This window comes from Camelus dromedarius, chromosome 1 (genome assembly GCF_036321535.1).
Source record: "Camelus dromedarius isolate mCamDro1 chromosome 1, mCamDro1.pat, whole genome shotgun sequence".
In the NCBI taxonomy this organism is placed as follows: Eukaryota; Metazoa; Chordata; class Mammalia; order Artiodactyla; family Camelidae; genus Camelus; species Camelus dromedarius.
Genome location: NC_087436.1, coordinates 8713124 through 8735643, shown reverse-complemented (window position 1 = coordinate 8735643; position 22520 = coordinate 8713124). Strand labels below are relative to the sequence as shown.

At 35.4% G+C, this 22520-nt stretch overlaps 1 protein-coding gene and 1 pseudogene across 3 annotated transcripts in view; both read left to right on the top strand.

Annotated features, from left to right (window-relative positions):
- Positions 1-22520, top strand: part of FSTL5 (follistatin like 5) — a 663480-nt gene that overhangs the window by 467785 nt on the left and 173175 nt on the right. The gene's annotated exons all lie outside the window — the stretch shown is intronic.
- Positions 1654-2435, top strand: LOC105094770 (calponin-3-like; annotated as a pseudogene).

The following is a 22520-nucleotide window of genomic DNA, read 5'->3' as shown; positions in this document are numbered from 1 at the left end:
AATCAAAAAAGTGCATTATATAGTCATTAACTTTGAAGTGCACATCGTTTTATGTTTTCTAATTATTCTCTAAATTATTATATCAGACGATCTCCTAAATTTCAGTCTTTAAGGCAAATTGCATTGACATATCTATGGATACATTCATCCAGAGAAAATTTAAAATATCAAAATAAAAGTGCTTATCTCTGGATTTCCAAATCAGGAGTCATGGAGGCTTTCAAAATTTAGCATGCGGTCTTATTGATTTAAGAAAAAAAAAAAAAAAAAAAGCAAATTTAGTGCATAAATTTTGGAGTAGAGGCCCACACTTCAACTTGGCAGGAATAGGAAATTCAAAATAGGAATAGAATGATTGTTGTTATTTTTTAGTAATTGCTTCAAATGCACTTTGTCACTTGGTAATAGCCATCTTATCTCATGTGAGGAAGCTTTTATTTTCCCCATTGTCTCTTTTTATATAAAAATAGTATGTAACCAGTAGTGGAAATGTTCACTTTTGTCCATCCATCCCTATAATCTTTTTCATCACTTAAAATTTCTCTTGAAAACTTAATTGCCTAAGAGCCTATGTGAATTTAATTAAAGACAAATAATTTGAAATATATAAACAAGTCCTTGGGAGTTTTCCCATTTTAGATGTCTCAAATACATGAAATTATTACTCTCTGGCCAGTGGATGCAAGATATTCTGCACAACCCTGTTCTTCATTAGAGATCCCAGTTAATGAAGAAAAGTAATAGACTTAAGGGAAACAAACAGATATTTGTCATTGACTTAATGACTTGAATTATCATATCATGCCAGAAATCAGTCATTTTAGGTATGAAATACACAATACCATGATTTTATTATTTTTATTTTATAAACAATGTGTCACAGTAAAAAAAGGAATGTACTGGTGAAAGCTGAACCTAAAACTAATGTAGAGTAAAATAGTTATCAAAAATTAAATACCAAATGGTTTTATTGATAATGTAACAAACACTTCACTGTTAAATTTTAACAAGCAATCAACAACAGATGATCCATTTAATCAATATGAATGTAATTAATTTGACAAACAACAATAATCATCATATAATTTATGAAGATTTAAAATGTAATACTTCAAATTTAACAATTTTAAATACATGATCATTCGGTAGTCATTTATTTAGTCTAATTCCAAATAAACACGAAATAACAACTAGAATGTATGGAATGAATATATTTTTATGAATAGTGTTAATTAAAAAATAATTTAAAAAAACAAAATTGACCTTATAATCATATTTTTTGTTATTTATGTTTGTGCACTTGACAATGAGACGACAATGGTGTTCGTGAATATCATAATTTCTAATTGGATTCAATATATTATAAAATAAAAATTGGGCCAAAAAGTTTAGAAAATTCCCATAGTCAAAAATCAGTACCAGGGACATTGTGTGGACATTAATTTAAAAAAATCAGTACCAGGGACCTCGTCAGACTGAGTAGCCAAGGCACTGTCTGTGTCCTGCCACAGCATCGGGGTGACTCCTGGCCACCCTGGAGAGTAAGCTAAGAGCATCTTGCAGTGTGGCCACTCCTTGGGGCCAGGAGCCAGGAAGCTGAGGGCAAGGAACCCCAGGACCCGAGCTTAGTGTCTTCCAGCTGCCCCAACCATCATGACCCACTTCAACAAGGGCCCTTCCTATGGGCTCTCTGCCAAGGTCAAGAAAATCTGCTTCTAAGTATAATCATCAGGCAGAAGAAGATCTTCACAGTTGGGTAGAGGAGGTGACAGGCATGAGCTTTGGCATTAACTTTCAGCTGGGCTTAAAGGATGGCATCATCCTCTGAGAGCTCATGACCAAGCCACAGCCAGGCTCAGTGAAGATGGTCAATGAGTCCTCAGTAAACTAGCCTCAGTTGGAGAATACTGGCAATTTTATTAAAGCTATTCAGGCTTATGGTATGAAGCCACATGACATATTTGAAGCAAATGATCTTTTTGAGAATGGAAACATAACTCAGGTTCAGACTATCCTGGTGGTCCTAGCAGATCTGGCTAAAACAAAAGGATTACATGCAACCATTGACATTGGAGTTAAGTATGTAGAAAAATAAAGATGTTTTGATGAAGGAAAATTAAAAGTTGGCCAAAGTATGGTCGGTTTGCCAATGGGAACCAACAGATGTTCAAAGCCAAGCAGGCATGATAGCCTATGGAATTGGGAAGCATCTTTATGATCCCCAAATGCAAACTGACATATCTTTTCTGATCAGGCCATGATTAGCATGCAGATAGAGGCCAAAAAAGGAGCCAGCCAGGCAGGAGTGTTAGCACTGGGTACCCCAAGAGACAACTATGATCAGAATCTAACATTACAACCAGTGGGCAGCTCGAGAATTTCTCTACAGATGGGTACCAACAAAATCACTTCCCAGAAAGGAATGAGTGTGTAAAGCTTGGGCAGCAAGTATATGATCTCAAATACTGTGCTGCTCCCACAGAACCTGTCATTCACAATGGAAGCCAAGGAACAGGAACAAAAGGGTAGGAAATCAGTGGTAATGATTACCAGGCAGAATACGCAAATGAATAACATGGAAAATACCAAGATGTCTACCCCAAAGATTACCAATATGGCGACCAAGGCACTGATGCTCAGTTTCACATAGAGAAGCTCAGTATTTAGCCTATTGTTTTAATTCAGTGAGAACCCAGCTAGCCTTGAGCAATTTTTATCTTGTCTTCCTAAAACATTATTATGCTTATTGTACCTAAAAGGGATATTGCCTTACATACATTCCTTTTTCCTTTTTCTGCCTCTTCCCTAAATAGTTGCCATCTAGTGCTGTAACTGTTAACTTCTACAGCATAACCCTAACTCACATATAAAGTCAAAGGAATACTGTGAAAGGGGAGTACTCTTGAACAGACAGTGCTTTTATTAAAGATCTATGCATTTTTACAATCCTCTACTTAAACTGGTATTTTCAAATAATAGGAAGCTTTTTTTTTTTCTCTTTCTTTCTTTTTTTGTTTTTTTTTTAAAGTTTAGTATCCGGTTTTTACATGGAAGACTAAACTCATACTTATATCTAAATGTGGTCTTTGCCAGCTAAATTAAAGATGCATTTTAGAAATTTACACATCAATGTTTCTAAAGTATCATTTGCTAATTTTTAAATAAAGTCTTAACCAGTGTGCAAAAAGAAAAAAAAATCAGTGCTAGATATAACCCAAAGTACAACTGTGTGTATTTAAACATAATTTTAACTACTCCTTCTTGTGCTTGATATGTCTTTTGAGGATATTAGAAAACTCTAGAAATAAAACTAGGATGAGACTGAGATTTTCTACCTCAGAAATCTATTCATAAATCTAAACAAATAAATCTTTAGTTGCTGATATAAATATCTCCCCTATTGAAGACATAAGTGCATTAGTTAGATGCATTCTTACTTGACACTTTGTTGAAACTTCTCCATTATTTTGCCCTGAGATTGTTGAACCCTGACATTGTTCTTTTATTTCCTATCTCTCAGCATTTATTTCTTTTTAAGAAGCTCCTCAAAACTCCAGTGCAATCTTGAATGAAGTGGTGAAAATGGGAATTTTCCTCTTCTTACAGATCTCAAAAGGAGCCTTTTGGAGTTTGACCCTTAAGTATGATGTTTATTCTAGGTGTTTTGCATTGTCTGTTGGCAGACAAAGGATGCTTATTTCATTCTGAGTGTGCTAAAAAAAGTCATTCTCATCAATGATTCTTTTCTATCCCATGTGGTATATCTTCTGAGTTTCTGGAATGGTCTTGAGAATTTTCTCTTTTAATCTTTTACTGTAGTTAGTTGATTTTTATAATATACACCAATGTTGGTTTCCTGGATAAAGCAAATTTGGCCATGATATATTGACATAGCCAAGATACTCCTTATTTGATTGAAGCTGTTATCTTCTGCTTTAATACATCATGAATTTTATCATGAATTAGAGTCGAAAATTGTCAAATGTTTTGTTCTCATCTGTTAAGGTGATTGTACTATTCTGTTAATTTAGTAGATTACATTGTTCAGTTTTCAAGGATAAAACTACCTCCTCCAATCAAAAGGCATAGAAAGGCTGAGTGGATACAAAAGTAAGACTTATCTGTATGCTTTTTATGAGAGACTTGTTTCAGATATAAAAATACACACAGACTGAAAGTGAGAAGATGGGAAAAGGTAGTCCGTGCAAGTGGAAACCCAAAGGAAGCTGGAGTAGCAATGCTTATGTCATCAGCCCCATTATTTCTCACTAGAGGTGACATGTAATTTTTTATCCTCAGCCTGCTTTAAATATTTTCCTTTTATCTTTTAATTTCAGTAGTTTGACTATGATATGTCTAGGTAATAATTTCCTTGGAGTTTCCCAATCTCAGTATTGTTAAGTGTCTTGGAGCCATAGGTTGATATCTTCCAAATGTGGGCTAATAATTAAGTATTTTTTCTAGACATATTTTCTCTCTTACTTCCTTTGGTGGTACAACAGAATATATTTTAACATTGATAGTTTTTCATAGGTCTCCAAGACTTTGTTAGCTTTTCCTTAATACTTTTCTCTTTATCTTTCAGATAGCATAAATTCTGTTTATCTATGGTCAAGTTTACTGACACTTTCTAATGCCATCATCATCATGGTGCTAAATACATTCAATGATATTTAATTTTATTTATTGACTTTTCAGCTGTAAAATTTTTAATTTGGATATATAATGTACACAATATTTAATGTATAATATATAAGTATGTTATATATTGTGATATATATTTATATATTAAGTATATAATATAATAGATAATAGTATACATTATTATATATAGGCTATATACTACATTTTATATAGTTTGTAGCTGAAATCTCTTTAATCCTTATTTGTATTTTTTTAATCAAGTTCTTAATACTATTTATAATATCCTATTTAAAGTCCTTGTTTACTTACTGCAACAGCTAAGTCATCTAATGGTCAGTTTTTATTGAGTGCTTTTTTTTCTTTCTCTTGACTTTGGTGAAATTTTCCTGCTTGCCTATATGGTTGATTTTTAATTGGATATTGGACAAGAAGAACAAAATAGTATAGATAATCTGGATTATTTTTTTTCTTCCTTTGAAGGGTGTTCAATCTTATTGTAGTAGGCACATAACTTGATCAGACTCCAATTCCAGAGTCTCCTGCCTTGGGCAGTAGTGGAAAAATTCTACTCAGTTACCCCTATTCAAGCATAGTCCAGAATGGAAGATATTAAAGGAACTTAGATGCTGGAAGACAAGACAGTTGGTTAGAGGACGCAACTGAGACAATGTGGGATGGCATGTATTATTGAAGTGCTGAAAACAGGGGATTTAAGAAAGAGTTGATATTAATTTCAGGAAAATACAAAAAGTCAAAATTAAGGCAGTCGCAGTGAGGAAAGATTTTCTTTTGTCTTCTCAATTTTGCCTGTCCAGCTTTTCTTGATTTTCTTAAAATTAAGCATCTATTATTCTGTGTCTGTGGGTTTGAATGAGGTTGACCTCACCCCCAGCTCCAGAGGAGCATGCATAATCCAGTCAATCCATCAAAACAAAGTCATCATCAATCCCAACTTTTCTGATGAAATGATCAGTTTGTCAAGCTCTTTCTGCTCACTTTAGGTTTATAAAGAAATACTGCTAGAATCTCATACAATGAGACATTGTGTGTATAGAATCAGCCTGAAAGCATCACATAAAAGATTAGAACAGAGAGATAGAGCCAATAAGAGGCCAGATTTTGATGACATCTGTTGACATTCGGGGTCTATGTTTGCACAAGGCTAGAATGTCCAGGTGTGGATTTTGGTGTGAACTGAATGTCTGAGAAAATGGAGGAGGGAGGTGCACTGAAAATGCTTGAACAACACTGGAGTTATGATCAAAACAATTAAAAAATAAATTGGAAGTTGCCCCTAACTGATGCATCATCTTTGTCTTAACTGGGGACTGAATATGCTTACTAGTAACAGAAAACTAAAAAAAAATAATGTCTTAAATACATAAGGAGGTGATTGCCTGTCGTAACAGAAGTCAAGATTGGGCAAGCTAGAGTGAGATTGGTCAACTGTGGCATCTGGAGCCAGGTGGCTTCTTCCCTCACTCCTTGCCTTCCTTTATCACAGTTCCTGCACTTCTGACATCATGGAAGTATTTCAGGCAAAGAAAGTGGAGAAGGCAGGGTCAACAAACCTAATATCCCGTCTGCACTACTGAATCATGTGGCTAATTTTTAACCTAATGCTTCTAGAGTAAAAAATGTCATGATAGGAAGGGCTTGACATGAACATTGTGTGCCGATAATGTATTTTTTTTTCCTACAGTCAGCAACATTCTCTCATTTTCTACCATCCATTGTTGGTCTCCAAGCCAAAGGAGCAATGTGCCAATGGCCCGAGGCTCTGTGTATGATGAGTTTTGTAACAGTTCTCACACCCGTGTGCTTATGCCCTACACAATTCCAGATTTCCAAATTGATTCTTATGTTCACTCTTCTATCAATAAGGACAGTTGTTAAAGTTTGGAAATGAGGCTTAGCCAAGAAATATATGATAATACCAACATGAACTATGCTACATAGATGTAAAAATTATCAGCAGCATTTGATAGAAGATATTACAGGTGTAAATTTTTATTTCAAGAAGATTGGTCAAGGCAAAAATTAGCTATATTGGGGCTGAAATGTCAGGCAGTGCAGCTGGATCAGGTTCATTTTTATTAGGAGAAATCAAAATTATTTGTAAACAAAAGGAGAAGTGTTACTAGCTTTGTAGATAACTTGAGATAAAAGAGGATATTTTAGAAAGAATGACAAGGGAAAGTGTGAGGTAATATGGTTAAGGAAACTAAATATTTCATTCTTGGAAATGAGGGAGAGCTTTATCTCTTCCACTGAGAAAGGCCCAAAAGTAGGAGCATAGTGGGTCTCAAATATTAATACATGTTAAAAATCATCTCAGGAGATTTTAAGTGTGCAGTGTTCTGTCCCCTTTCACAATCTAGTAAATAACATGCTCTAGAAGTCGGAATCTATATTTTTAGACAAGCACTCGTTGGGATTCTGATGCAAGTGATGTTCAGATTATATTTGAAAAAGGGGTATGTTTTAAATGAGGGGAGAGAAGAGACAAGAATTCACACATTTTATTTATAAAGTAGATTAAAAGTTTCCATAACTTTCATGATAGTTTAATGAGTGAGACTTGAGAAAAAATTTTGTTTAAAGTTTTGTGAACGTTGTGTCAGGGAACTGACAAGATGAATATAAGCTTTGGTTGGATTTATAAAGCATAAGACATGCCAGGCCCTGTTTCTATAGCAGTGTGCTACAGTCTAGTGTCCATGACTGCAACAACCAAAAGCAAACTAATTTAGCCTAAGGGTTTTGTCGGACTGTAGTAATGCAAACTTTATTTCTCAAATATCAGGTGGTCTATCCTGAAGAAATATCAAACATGTAAGACGATGTATAGATAGCTTTAAAACATGTTTATGTATATTCCGAATGTATATTTTTGCCCTGCAAATGTAAATTATAAATAGTAATGAATACGTAGTGATCTTGGCAAAGACTTCACAAATACAACCTTGGGGTTTATTACCTGTGGATTAGAAATAAAATGAAAGAAGTAAATTATAGGAAATATTGGGAAACAAAAATTCATATCTATAATATTTATAAAATGATGAATGAAAAAGGACAAAATTGCTTTGACGAAGTACATTTTGTTCATAATCATGACTTGAGTATCGAGCTAAGGCAAGTTAGGCCAGGCAGTAGGGAGGCAAAATGATGTGTGTGAAGGCCAGGGTCTTTGCCTTTGTACCCTTCACCTGCTGAGAGATCTGGACTGAGATTTAAAGCCTCTTCACTGTAAAATGAAGATGATAAACTTTTATACGAGATCAGAGTTGTAAGTGTCTGACATAGTTCTCTCCACACTTTCTAATAGTAAAGTCTGAAGATACACTTTAGGAAAGAAAAAGAATATGTTGCTCTTTTAAAGTCAGATTACCAAGAGCATTATTAAGAGAATGTGATTGCTGAGTAGCAGATAGAATCCAAACAATTTCAAAAGGTGTGGCATAATAAAATAACTTTGACAGAAGGAAAACTAAGTCTGGTACATTTTTTAAATGTATTGCTACAACAGCCTGTTACAAACTTTATATACATGCAATTATGGAAAATGTTGATGGTACCAGAAGCATAATGACAGTGTAAATTATAGAAGCACTGGAAGAAATGGAGAACACATTTGATTTTAATGTTTATTTGATCTAATGAGGGTAATTCAATCTCATTGTCACTTGAAACATTTCTGTGTGACGGGGGTGATAACCTTCAATGAAACAATGATAATTTTTTATGCAATAACAAAGAGGTGTATAACTCTTTAAATATTTTTCATGTTTAAAGATTTTGATATTTAAAGAGGCAAAAACATTAGAGTCTTTTCTTAGATATAGTTATAACATTTGAAAAATGCACTTTAATGAAGTAAAGTCAGACAATGTTGCATCAATTTCTGGTGACCGGCATCATGTTTCAGTCATACATATACACACATATATTCCTTTTCAGATTATTTTTCATTATAGGTTACTACAAGATGTGGAATATAGTTCCCTGAAAAACTCACTCTTTTTTGTTACGTAGCCTTTGTATGTGAATCTGGAGGATGAGAATACATAAATTCCTAATTATTCAGGAGGCTTTTCTCTGCTATTATTTATTTTTAATCTTGTATTTATTTATTTCACCTGAGCCTTTTTGATTGTGTCACCTGGGGGTGGGGAGGGGCGGGCACAACCTGAACTTTGAGAATTGTTTTATTCAGTGGATATCCTGAGGACTCAAGCACGGGAGACAGCCTCTCAGATCACTCTGAGGGACTCCTCCAAAGAGTTAAGGGAGGAGCCATGAGATATAGGAATTTTCCCAACAAAAACCAGGTAATCAAAACATCCAAAGATTACTGTTCATTACAGAGAACCAGACACCTCAAGTTAATGAATTTACCACGTTTCTATCTATGGGAAGATGCAAAAGTCTGGGCTCATTGAAATCATTCCTTTGTTATGTACCTTAACCATCTAGGGCCAGCGTTCCATCTTCTCCATCCTGAGTCCCCTCAGGATGCACAAACAAGGTGGCCACAGTGGTTTATAGCTTGATGGCCACAACATCCTTTGTTTACGGATAGCGAAGGTGACCTTCTTCATCTACAGCTGATTACAGTTTCTATCATCTCAGTGAACCTCTCTGAGAGTTTGTAAAGGATAATAATAGACACCTGATTGTAGTCATATATTTAAATTGAGGCTCTCCTTTACTTCACTGTTTTTGGTGCTATTATCCACCAAATGATGAGGAGGGATTGATGAATTTTTAATGATTGTGAATACTTAATTCTTGAGAATAAAATTATTTTAAATATAGTGTATAGTATAATGGATAAAATATAGGAATGGTTTTCTATCTGAGTATAGGTGGAAGATTTATTGATGAGAACAGATAGTTGGAATATAATTAGAAATGCCGATGATACTGATTGCTTGCAATTTACCAGAGACTTCATGTGCATGTTTCATGCAACATAAACATTTTTATTCTTAGTAATCAATGAAAGCAGTTAACTTGTGAAACATACACAGCAAGTACATAATAGAATCCAAATCCTTTCCAAGGTTCTGATTTCAAAATCCTTGCTTTTGCCACTCTGCTAAATTACTTCCAAATTACTTCTGATTTAATGAATGGCTATTTTGCAGTAGGTAATATAGCAGAAGATTAATTGGCCCCAAACTTATTTAATCAAGTTTTATTAACCTTATTTTCAAGATGAGGAAGCAGGTTCAAGGAGCTCAACTTACTTTCTCAGAATCACATAATTGTTAACGTCAGATCTTAGGGTGCATACAGAACAACACTGAGCAGTTTAACAGAAGCCCTACAGGATAATTAAGCTTTAATAGTCTACTAATTTTATTAATTAATTTGGGATAAAATAATTATTAAACAAGAGTATCAAATATGACTGAAGAGATTGGTCCTAACTAATATAAAGCTACCCTGTGAGGTTCCCTCTTCAGGGAGTTCAAATAAATTGAAAGTACAAGTATTTAAATAGCAATAATCCATTATAAGCCCATCTCATTTTTAAAATGTAAATGCTCAAATACTATCTTTCTTTCAGCATAAAAGAATTTGGGAGTGTAATATAGGTATAGTGTTGTAAGCATTAAAAAGTAAAACATAAACATGATTGTATTAATTAGTCAATGACATGAAATATAATTGAACTGCATTAGGAATTCATGTTTTGCATACTTTATCATGTTTGTTTCAATCAAAGTCTTCTCAGAATATGAATATTTCATACATGACCTTCAGACTTCATTGTATTTTCTGTATTCTATGTACTTACTCTGGCAGTCAGTTCACAGACCAGATATGTTCCAGAAAAGTTACATGGGGAACAAATCTTGTACTTTACAGTTGAAAAGATACTAAGAAAATGTGCTCTTTAAACTTAAGTAACTCCAAGCATATTAAACCTTCAATACTCAATCTTTTTTTAAATTAAAAAAAGTTTTTTTGATCTATTTTTATATATAGTGGGTAACATATGCAAATCTCAGCCTTAAGCTACAATTGTTGAACTATTTAAAATTATTGTAACAAAAAAAGACAATATAAGCCTTTATATTACAACTGTACTGTGGCAGACACATTTGTAAATACTTTTGACGAAATAAATTATTTAGCTTTGTCACATGGTCTTTATCACTAATATCTCTCTTTTAGAGATGATAATTTTAGGACACGAGGTTGCCTCACTGAGTCCAAACTCATTCTGTTTGCCACACAACAGGCCAATAAATCTGGAGATGAGGCACTGTGGCAAAGAATAGTGACTTTATTCAGAAAGCCAGCAGACTGAGACGATGGGGGACTAGTGTCCTGGAGAACAATCTTCCTCAAGTCACAATTCATGCTCCTTTTATACTGAAAAAGGGAGGAGGTTTGGTTGTTACAAACTTCTTGGTGTAGGAATTTCTGTTCTTGGAATCCTTTGTTCTTGCAGCTGTCCACATGGGTCAGGTCATGGTGCCCCTGTAAACCTCCAACAAAACAAATGTTATTCTCTATTCTGCAACTTGTTATCTTTACGTGAGTGCAGAGCTAGCAAGACCAAGCCTAGAAAATAGGGCGCAGGGTTAAAGTCAAAGGAACAGATCTAATGTGGAGTCAGATTTGTTCTTTTCTATTACATAATCTAAAAAATAATAATAATAATAATGATAAGACAAAGGAACAGGTATAACAAAGCAGAAACACAGACTCACAGGTACAGAGAACAGAGTGTTGGTCGCCAGGAGACAGGGTTGTGGGGTGAGGCAAAGCCATTATAGAGGATTATGGGGCATGAGCTACTATGCATAAAACAAGTTACAAAAAGACCTAATGGAGCGCACAAAGAATATAGTCACTGTTTTATAATAGCTTTGTATGCAGTATAATCTATAAAAATACAGAATTTTCTATGCTATACACCTGATCTAATATATTGTTAGTCAAATATACTTCAGTTTAAAATAACTTAGTGAATTACATGGGGGTCATTTATTGTTTTTTTTTTCACTATAACATAAGTACTATACAGTATCACTAGCTTCCTGAAGGCATTTATAATGGCTATTACCTTCAATTAGAGGCAAACTAGGAATTTCTAAGAAGTCAAAGAAAATACATATTTTGTATGACAAGTCTTTCCTTCCAAAATAAACTCATTATTCAATTTTTTAAAAAACAAACCTTTATTGAGAGCATGGAAATACAATTATCTTCAATTCAGAGTCCTTGCTTTGAATAGGCAATTACAATAAAGAGAAATACATATGCCAGTAGCTAAATACATGAATTCTATGGAGTGCTGTGTGATCAGAAATTAAACTTTGCCACATGTATGTTTTATTTTAAAAGTCTTTATTTAAATATAAAAATGATAAGACAAGTGTATAAACCTTAAGTTTACAGCTTGATGAGTTTTTCCAAATTGAAAACAATGATGTCACTAGCTCTGCAGTACTTTTGAATTTTTTTCTCTGTGTTGTCTCTTTCTTTCCTCTTATTACTGGTAAAAAAAAAAAGTATGTGTAGTGCAAAATGTGTGGCTCACACTAGACCATATAGCTGACTGTTTCTTTTCTGCATGCATTTTTCTTGAGAGATATTAAAATGTGATGTACTAGTTATTGGTACATTGCCTCTCTGCTGCAAATCACCCTTAAATGACTGCTCTGGAATAATATATATGGACCCTGTGGATGTTTCTCCTGTGGCTTTGTTAGTAGAGAGTACCAGAGAGACACTAGAGTAAGAAAGGGTTTCTCTTCCAAGTCTGCTGGGTTTTTCTAGGCAGCCTCCTGCACCATGTGCAACTTCCAAGCTCAGCAGAGGGCACAGCTCCCCCAGTCCCTTGACTCCAAAAGTACCTGATTTATAGCAGCTCAGAGTAGTCCCCAGGGGAGGGGCAGATTTCTCCAGCAACTCCACAGTGACTTCTCAGTGGGGGGTTTCCAGATGGGTACGTCCTATCAAAAATGTCTTCCTGTATTCCCTGGGAGGCTTTCCAGCCTCGATGAATTTCTCCAGTCTCTAATGAGCCATGGATGTACCCACCCTCTACAAAGAGGTTCGGGTGCTGTCCACACTGCAGGAAAGGAGTCTCTCCCTGTGGTTCATGATCTCATCTCTAGGGGTTCTGGTTTTTCCTATATCTGTTAGTCCTATATTCTTTATAGGATCCTTTACTCTTTAGCAGACAATTCCCTGTTATAGTTAATAGTTTTAATTAAAATGTCCACATTCAAGTTACTGTGTGGTTCTTGCCTCTGGATTAGTTCCTGAGTGATGTGCTTGCTTCCTTCAGGGTCCCAGAGCTCTTCTGATTCAAGACATCATTCATGGTGGTAAAGCTGGGTGGATTTTGCATAATATTATTTGCCAGTTTAATCCATGAAATTTAAAATATCTATCAATGGATATTAAGCTCAACTTAATGGAATATTAAAATTGACCTAAGAAGATATTGGAAAGATAATTATTGAAATTACTTTGAAAGTAAGAAGCAAATGCTATTGAAAAGAAAATCAAAATGGGGTAGGGAAGGATAAATTGGGAGTTTGAGATTTGCAGATACTAACTACTAGATATAAAATAGATAAACAACAAGTTCATACTGTGTAGCACATGGAACTGTATTCAATATCTTGTAGTAACCTATAATGAAAAAGAATATGAAAAGGAATATATGTATGTAAATGTCTGACAAACATTGTGCTGGACACCAGAAATTGACACAACATTGTAAACTGACTATATGTCAATTAAAAAAAAATCATCAGAAATGAATATTATTGGAGTACAAATACCAAGAGATGATTCATTTTATCATTTGAATATATAATAGCATCAGAATCTGATCACTTTAAATTGCATATATTTGTTATTTATATATGTTCATACAGTTAATTGATGATTTTTGTACTATAGATGACTGAGTGATCCAACTTCTCTTAGCTGGGAAAAGTGTACGTTACACTGGATAATTGATCTTGTTACCTCCCTTCTCTGATTTCTCTTAACCCCTTTGGTGGATCATTCACTTCTCTAAATTATACACATTTTTTTTTCAGGCACATTGATGCCTTTATTCTGGTTGCTCCTGGTCTCAAAAACCTGAAAGACTTTCCATTTCCTGAAGACCATCATGTACTTTTCTCTGACAGAGTTTAATATTTCTACTCATCTTTGGTCTTCAGCAGTATGAATATATTTCTGGGTTGTTTTTAATTCATTATTTGTTGAAATTTCTTGACCATTCATTTAAAAATATTTTTTTCCTTATTCTTTCACTTTTTTCCTACTGGGATTTCAATTAAACATATTTTAGACTGATATGGGCATACAGCTCTCTGTTCTTTTAAATTCAAATGATTAAATTTTTTCAACAATTTCCTCTCTTGTTTTCATTTGAGTGATGTCTGTTGACCTATATTCAAGTTCACCAAGGCTTTCCTTGGATGTGTCAGGTCTACCGATGAGCCTGTCAAAGACATTCTGCATCTCCGTTACAGGGCATATGTTTAAATTTATTCCCAGCCTGCCCTTTGACATTTTCTTATTGTTTCCACTTCTCTGCTGAAATGACCCATCTATTCATGAATGTCTTCAATTCTTTCCACTGGAGCTTGTAACATATTAATCATAGTGATTTTACATCCCCTGTCTGATTTCCACTTCTATTATTTGTTTTATCTTTCAACAGTGGATTTTTTTATTCCTTTCCATTTCATAGGTCTCATAACTTTTAGTTGAAATCTACATACTCTGTGTAGGGGAGCAGAAACCAAAGTAAATAGTATTTAAGGCTGGAAATAGGCATGCCTCTTTTTCTGCTAGGTTTTTATTGAGGAGGTGAGCTGTGTTTCTGTTTGGTTGATTGCTTCAATTACCTTCCATGCACAGCCAGCCTCAGGTTCCTTCAGTGTCACCTTGCAGTTAAGGCGGGAGCTAGATTGATAGACTATCTGAGTTTTATTCTGGACTGCATTTGGTCCCTTGGTTTTAGAGCTTCCCTGTGACCCTGCATCTCCGCCCCTGTATCTCCGCCCCTGTGTGCGCTTGTCCCTGTGCTGGGGGTAGTCTGCTGTTGCTTGTTTCTCGGTCCTGGTGGTAAGGAACGAAGAGGCTTTCCACTTGTTCTTCATTTAACAGCAGTCTTAGGCGGCTCACGTGTCTCTGAGTCCTTGGAGCCAAGTTTTCTCAGTGATCCTGCCCTGCTCCCGTGTAAAAAAATCTCTAATTTTCTGAATCTAGGAGGTTGTCTTGCCTCGCTTCTTTTCCCAAGCTCCGTGAGTTTTCACCCACTGAAAGTGACAGGATTCACTGCCCTTTTTTTTTTTTTTCAGCATCTTAAGACTTTATTCCACTGGGGAGAGGATCCAGTTAAGAATTGTTTTCTTCCTCAGCAGTGAGGTCACAGGACCGCAGGACCATCTCAACTGTGAGGGAAGCTTTCTCCACTCTTTCCTGCCCCCAGGCTTTTTCACAAGCAACCAGTGAGGTCCATGGAGAAGGGGTTGCAACAGTCTGTGCTCCCAGGACTCCATACTCTCCCAATTGGGGATGCTCAGCTTTGAGCAGTTCATTAAGGAGTTAGTTGATGTTTTTTGTACCTGTTTGCATGGCCACCTTGTTTCCTTCTGTTCCCCAAAATGGGGAAGGAAAAGACTCCAGTTCTTGACTTACCTGATAGATAAGAATTCACATGGGAGATGAAGCGTTGTGTAGCAAAAGATTTTAAAGGTTTTATTTGCAAACGGGATGTACACCTCCAAGAATGGGAGGCAGGCTGATCCAAGAGTAGATAGCAATGGTGTTTGTTTGTCCCCTTCTCTTCTACCCTCACTCAGTGGTGATCTTTTGACTGATTGACGGCTCTTGCCCCTGGAGTGCTAAGTCATGCTCGTCCCAATTTGCACATGTCCTTACCCATGATGCACACAGAAAAACTCATGGGGGGTTCTAAACCACAATGCTAATTATATCACAGTGAGCCCTGGGTCATGTCCTGTTAGGTCCTTGTTGCTACCGAGCAGTTGCAGCCTTTGAGTTCTAACTGGTTTCCTGCTTGCCCTCATTTAGAAGTAAAGCCCGTTTGTGCTGAAGGTGGGCATAACACCATCTTCTGGACCCTGCTGCCTCTCCTCCACTTTATCTGCCTGGTGCTCCCACTTATCTAACCACCTAACACTTCCAGTGCTCTGGGAGAGCTGAGGGGTTGCCAGTGTCTTGTCTCTGGAGGCTCATGCCAACATTCCTCAGATTTTACTCTCATGATTGCCCTTCAAAGTCAGCACTGTGATGGATTCAACAGCAGTGTGATTTTGCAGATTTCTCAGCTTCATCTTATGGTTTGATAAGTATGACACTCTTTCCATGTATCTATGCTTAGATGGAACCAGGTCTCTGTAATATGTGTGATTAATTCACTAGTTATTCATTGCTGACCAGGATTCCAGGTACCTTTGGTTATTATCTTATTCATATTTTGTGATGAAATCAAAATAAGGGATGTATTCCCCTTTGAAATATGTCAAAATATAGTTTAAAATCTAAATGTTTTATTTTTATTCCATTAAATTAAAAAGTACAATTCCTGTCTGTTTAAAGTGATAAAAGACAGGATTTTCTACGTATACTTAGGGGAAGCTACGTACTTTGAGATATGTGAGTTAATTTTTTATTGAATATTTTTACCTGTCAGTATTACACACATGAGGGTATCTATAAGCTATATGTGAGTTAAAGTATTATCATAGAAGTATTATTTTATTATATTATTATAAAATGTTAATTACAATAAGAAAAGACATCACACTTAAAAATATATTTCTAAATTTCACAAAAATATCTGACCATATAAACGCATTCCAGGACTGTTTTCAGGTCCCTGGAAAAGGCTTGTACAAATGAAGGGGCTCATAAACAAACCCCATCAGCTTCATGGCAAATCTGACTCTGTATGTGTAAGACACTGAATAGTAGTTTATAAAAGTGATTGATATTTTTATGTGTTTTTATTACTCATGTTAGTGGAAATTTTTTGCAGGATTGTTTTCTTAAGTGAAATACAATATAATTAATCTAATTAATTACATATACCATCAAATAATATTGTTACACAAAGTTTTCATAATTTTGGTTTTAGTTTTTCTACCAAAAAATGCAGTTGCTTCACTTTTTGTTTGCGATCAATTTGAAATAACAATTTCGATCCATATACGTTTAGTTTTCTATTGTGTTGCCTTGAATTGATACGTGAAATTGTTTACTTTAGGAAAGAAAGGTGTTAAAAGTAATGTATTCACCAAATTCAATTTGTATTATTTAATTTTATATTTCACTATGCTATTTATTGATGACATATTAAATATCTAATTAGATAGGTTAGTGAGAAACTTCCAGGATTTTTAGAAAGTCACATACATTCTGAGATAATGGTACTTTTGTCAACTTCGGTAACTAGAAACTTGCCTAAGTTACTTTTATTGCTATTTTATGAAAGCATATTTTGTACACGTAAAAAGCTAGAAAAATAGCTTTCACAATATTGCAAAGTAAAAAGCATACTGGCATAATCAAAATTAGAAAGGAAATGCCTTTAGTGTCACTGTATATCAAAGCAATGTATATTACACAGAAAACCTCATTCAAAGTATAGTAGTATGTGGACCATGTAATTTAGAACCATGAGTACAAACAGAATATGAAATAGGAAAATAAACTTAAATTTAAAACTTACCATTTTCTAACAGACGGAATTTGTCTTTCAGATTGTGACAAATGCCTGTGGTTAAATACAGGTCTGAAATTCAGCTGTTAGAGTCTGGTATACTCACACCTGATGCTCACTGCCTTGGACGTTCTGATTGAAAAATGCTCGTCACCTATAGGCTGTCCAACCTTGTGATTATTATTCTTATGCAGTATATTGCAGTCACTTAGTAATAGCCATACAGTTATCAGAATTTTAACAATGTGCTATGATTTTCTTGTTTTTCCTCACAGTTCCCTTCTGTACTGCCTTGAAAATAACGTTAGCAATCAACTCAACCAAATAAATTATTTTAGGTTTTTCCTATTGACTTTCCAGACATTAGTGCCCCGAGGCAACTTTTTAATGGTGTTGAGGCTCATAAAGATTTAATCACTGAAGAAGTATTTATGGAGTGTCTATTGGCAGCAAGATTATAAAGGTGTGATAGGGGTTCAGAGTAAGTGCAAGATTTTGCCCCCTGAATTCCAGAAGTGCCCGTTCTAAGGCCATAACTCTCCACTGTGGCTGAGCATCAAAATCACACATTTGATTTAATCTGTTTAAGATTGGGGAAAATGCTGAGAAAATCAAAGAGTAAAAGATCAGAAATGCTGAATCAGGGTGGAGGTAAAGTGTAGAATTGATGTATCTGTACTAAAAAAAAAATCAACAGGTTATTTTGATGTTTGGCTAAAATAGTGGAGAATCGGGAAAGAGGAAGATGGGTTAGTAATTGCAAAATAACAAGAACAGGTCAGTTCAGGAGTCTGACCAGTTGGATGCCAATCTGAGACCCCTTGCTTTGGCTGAGGTCTTTTTCTGGCGGGCTGCTGTGACAAAATTCTACCACATGGGTGGTATAAACAGCAAAAATATCTTTCTCACAGTTCTGAGGCTAAGTCCAAGACCAAGGCATCAGCATGTTAATGTCCTGTGTGAGGGTCCTCCTTACGGCTTACAGCCAGAGTCTTCTCCTGTGTCCTCAAATGCTGGAATGGGTGAGAGCTCTCAATGGGGTATCTTTTATAGGGACACTAATCCCAATCTTGGGGGCTCTACCCTCATGACCTAATCACCTCCCCAAGGCATCAGGATTTCAACAGATGAACTGTGAAGGTGGGGTACACAAACATTCTGTCCCTAGTAATTGGTGACCCCAAACGTAACATCAGTATGTTCCAGTTTTCTTGCGTATAACATGAGACTAATAGCCGTGCATTTCAAAAAGATGGTTTAAAGGAGAAAATTTCATCATTTATTTAAACTCTTTATCACAGTGCCTGACATATTTAAGTGCTCAATAAATATTTATCGAGTTTGACTTTCAGTGTAGTGAAAAAAATCCATGCTTTATTTGAAGCGGGGAAGCAATATTCAAATATTGCTTATTTGGAAATGCTGTCTGAAACGGTGATTATAAAGTTGTTCATCGAAAGCAGTTGAGGGTGGAACATTCTGCTTCCACTTAGAAGAAAGAGAAAAAAACATGAAAATATATATAAATTAGAAGTGATCACATAATGTTCTGACTGAGAAAATACCTAAATTAAAGGGATTTCCTATTGCAGAATGACAGAGATAGCAAAATAAAATACTTTAATAAACATTCTCAAGATTATAGTCTTGGAAAATTTTCACTTCAGTGGGTGAAGGAATCTTGATTATAGCAGATAGGGAAGGGCTGTGCTTTCTAGGCAGTGATATAGGAAAACAGGTGGAAAAGTTATTTATTTCAGCCTTAAGGATTATTTAAAAAGAATTATTTGAAAACAGACTTTAGAAAGACCAATGTGCAGTTTGGCATAAAATATAAACATAATTACAAATATCAGATGTACTTTGGGTTTTGATGGTCATTTCCAATTGTTCTCGTCCAGCGAAAGGGTTCATCTTTGTTCTGATGTGGTCTCCCTGAGCTGTTCCTGTGGCAGATCCTTCTCGTGTGCGCATCCCCCGTGTGCTTGTCTACCTTACGCACACTGGGTATCTTTCTATTACACTTCAGGTCGTCAAGAATTCTTTTTGGCTCTTGATCTTTCTCAAAATATTTTTAACTTGAATCATCCTGAATTGATTACCCTATGAGACCCAGCTATGTGTCCACGGCATGCCTTGGTGTTAACCAGAGGGACAGCTCTGGCCTTTCTGTTTGGAATTTCTGTTCTCCTGCCTAAGTGCTCACCCAGGCACCTGGTTTTTCACGGAAGCCTGTGGTGATGCCAGGGGTGTTATCACACGTTAGCGTCACACGGTAATGTCCCTGTTAGGGTCCAAGCCCCAAATCCTCTCCCACTGTCCAGGACATGAGGCTCTTCCTGTAAGTCCATGATAAAGCTCCCCCTGGGAGCTGCAGAAACATGGTATGTGTAATCTTCTATAATATGATGTTGAGGAATTTTATTTTGTTTGATAGCTATTAAGAATATATTCTTGAGCTAAATAATATGGCGACCAGAACATGCAGGATATTTCCCTTTCCCTCTGGTCCCTCCTCCTCTTCACCCTCTCTTTGACTTTCTTGACGGAGAGAACATTTTTGTCATTTGAGATCCAGATTCAGTAGGCCCATAATAATTTTTTTCTTGATTATAATCATTCTGTGTGTGTCAGTTAGAGGGGGCGCCATTTTTAACAGTAAAGCACATGGTGTGGATACAGGTAAAGTCAGAAACCTACAGAGTAGATTTTTAGAGTCCTGCTTGTGGATATTGCTAAGTGCCTGGGTGCTATCATATTTTAAAGATACAGGGATAAAAAAAATAACAGATGGGGGAATGTTTTCTTAAATGAATTAGTTACAGTTTAGAAAAAGAGGTAAAGATGGATACTCACTTCCTTAAAAAATTTTTGAAAAGAAATGTTAAAGGGTTCGATGGAATTACAACAGTAAGGAACAGTAAGGAAACAGCAAGGATATGAGGGGAAAGTATTGGGAAATATATTAAATTAGAGTGAAAAAGTGCTTTCTAATCTAAAGTTGACATAAGGAATGAAAAAAAAAATCCCAATCAAAAATGTTCTACACAAAATTAAAAGATGAGCCATACATTAAAAATAAAATTGGGGAATCAACATGAAAAATAGTAAATTCAAAATGTAAAAGTTGGAAAAGATAATAAACAATTCTTAGAGGGTACATCCCATTCATTACCAAATACATGAATGAAAACCTTTAAATAATACCTATAGTAAGAGACACTGACAATGTGCGAATCACATCTTCAGAACAGGTACAACAGCACCCTCCTAGGCACCCTTATTCTCTGCTGCTGAGAAAGTAAAGACACCACTTTCGAATCTAGATTAAAGGCTGTAGTTTTGTGACCTCAGAAGATCTGTCCGCTTTTCTTCCCTTTTCCTCATGCATTTTCACTGTATTTCTAACCTCTTTTCTTCAGACCTACAGGTCTATTTGACCTCCTTTGATTTGGGCATTTTTGTCTCCACTTTCTTCTTTGTTCTCCTTTCCTGTCTTTTTTTTTTCTATTCCAATTCATGACTGGCAAGGTCAGCAGTATATGTAGGGGCTTAAAAGCCCAGACTCTGGAGGAAACCTACCTGGTGTCTGAGCCTAGCGCTACTAATTCGGGGCCAAGGGAAACTAAGGAGATGACTGGACTTCTCAGTGTTCCCCGCTCTAAAATGGGAGAATTGTACCAGTCTCTTCTCATTGGCTTGTTATACAGATCAAATATGTCAACATGTATGAATTACTTAGAACTGTATCTTCCATGTGATAGCTGCTATGTAATTAAGGACTCAGATGCATTGATGATTTGTATTTTCATTTTGCATGAATAATCTGTGGGTTATTATCTTTCAAGCTTACAATGTTTTGTAACGCAGCATTTCTTCTTTGTACAAACATAGTGATCATTCTTTCTTTCCAGATTGCTACATTTTTTTCATACTCATAAAGATTCCATTAGCCAAAGTGATACATGGCTTTACTTTAGTATATTTAATTTTTCATATTTATGTATCCCATACATAATTTATTTTTAATAACAGCTTTATTGAAATGTAATTCTCATATGATAAAATTAACCCCTTTAAAATGTGCAATTTAGTGGTTCTTAATATATTCACAAAATTATTCAGCCACGATAGCTATTAAACTTTAGAATAATAGGATTCCACTCCTATTAGTGGTTATTTCTAGCACCACATCCCCTCAGGTCCTAGTAAGACTACCCTATTTTCTGTCTCAATAGATTTGGCCATTCTGGACATTTTCGTATAAATTGACTCCTACAATTGGAGGGTTTTTTTTTTTTTTCCCATTTAGCATGTTTTCAAGATTGATTTATATTATAGTATATATCAGTACTTCATTACTTTTAATTGGTAAAAAAAAAATTCTATTGTATATAGGTATTCGATTTTGCTTTTGTCCATTCATCAATTGATAGCTTTTTGAGTTGTTTTCACTTTTTGGTTACTATAAACATTCGTGTACAGCTTGCGTGTAGACATATGTTTTGATTCTTTTGGATATATGCCTAGGAATGCAGTTGCTACACACATAATGATTCTTTGTTTAACTTTTTGGGGAACTGCCAAACTATCCTTCAGAGTGGGTACACCATTTAATATTCACGCCAGCAAAGCTGAAGATTCCAGTTTTTCCACATCCTTCCAAAAGTTGTTAGTCCTTTTTTTTTTCTCATTTTAGCCAGCCTAGTAGGTATGAAGTTGTATCTCATAGTGGTTTTTATTTGCATTTCCCTAATGACTAATAAGGCTGAGCATTTTTTATGTGCTGTGTGTAAATCTTTTTTTGAGTAGTGTCTATTAAAATCCTTCACCCATTGTTTTAATTTGATTCTTTGTCTTTTTTCTTGTTTGCTTGTATCGTTCTTTATATATTCTGGATACATAACCTTTATGAGACAAATGACTTGCAAATATTTTCTCCCATTCGGTGGGGTATTTTTTTCACTTTTTGGGTAGTTTCCTTAGGAGAGCAGAAGTTTTTAATTTTGCTGAAGTATAAGGTATCTGCTTTTCTTTGGTTTGCTGTGTAAGGTTACTGAAACCTTTGCTCAGGTACCTAGTGGTGAGCTAATGACTGGCTAGAGATTTAATTAAAGGCTTTGAACCAGTA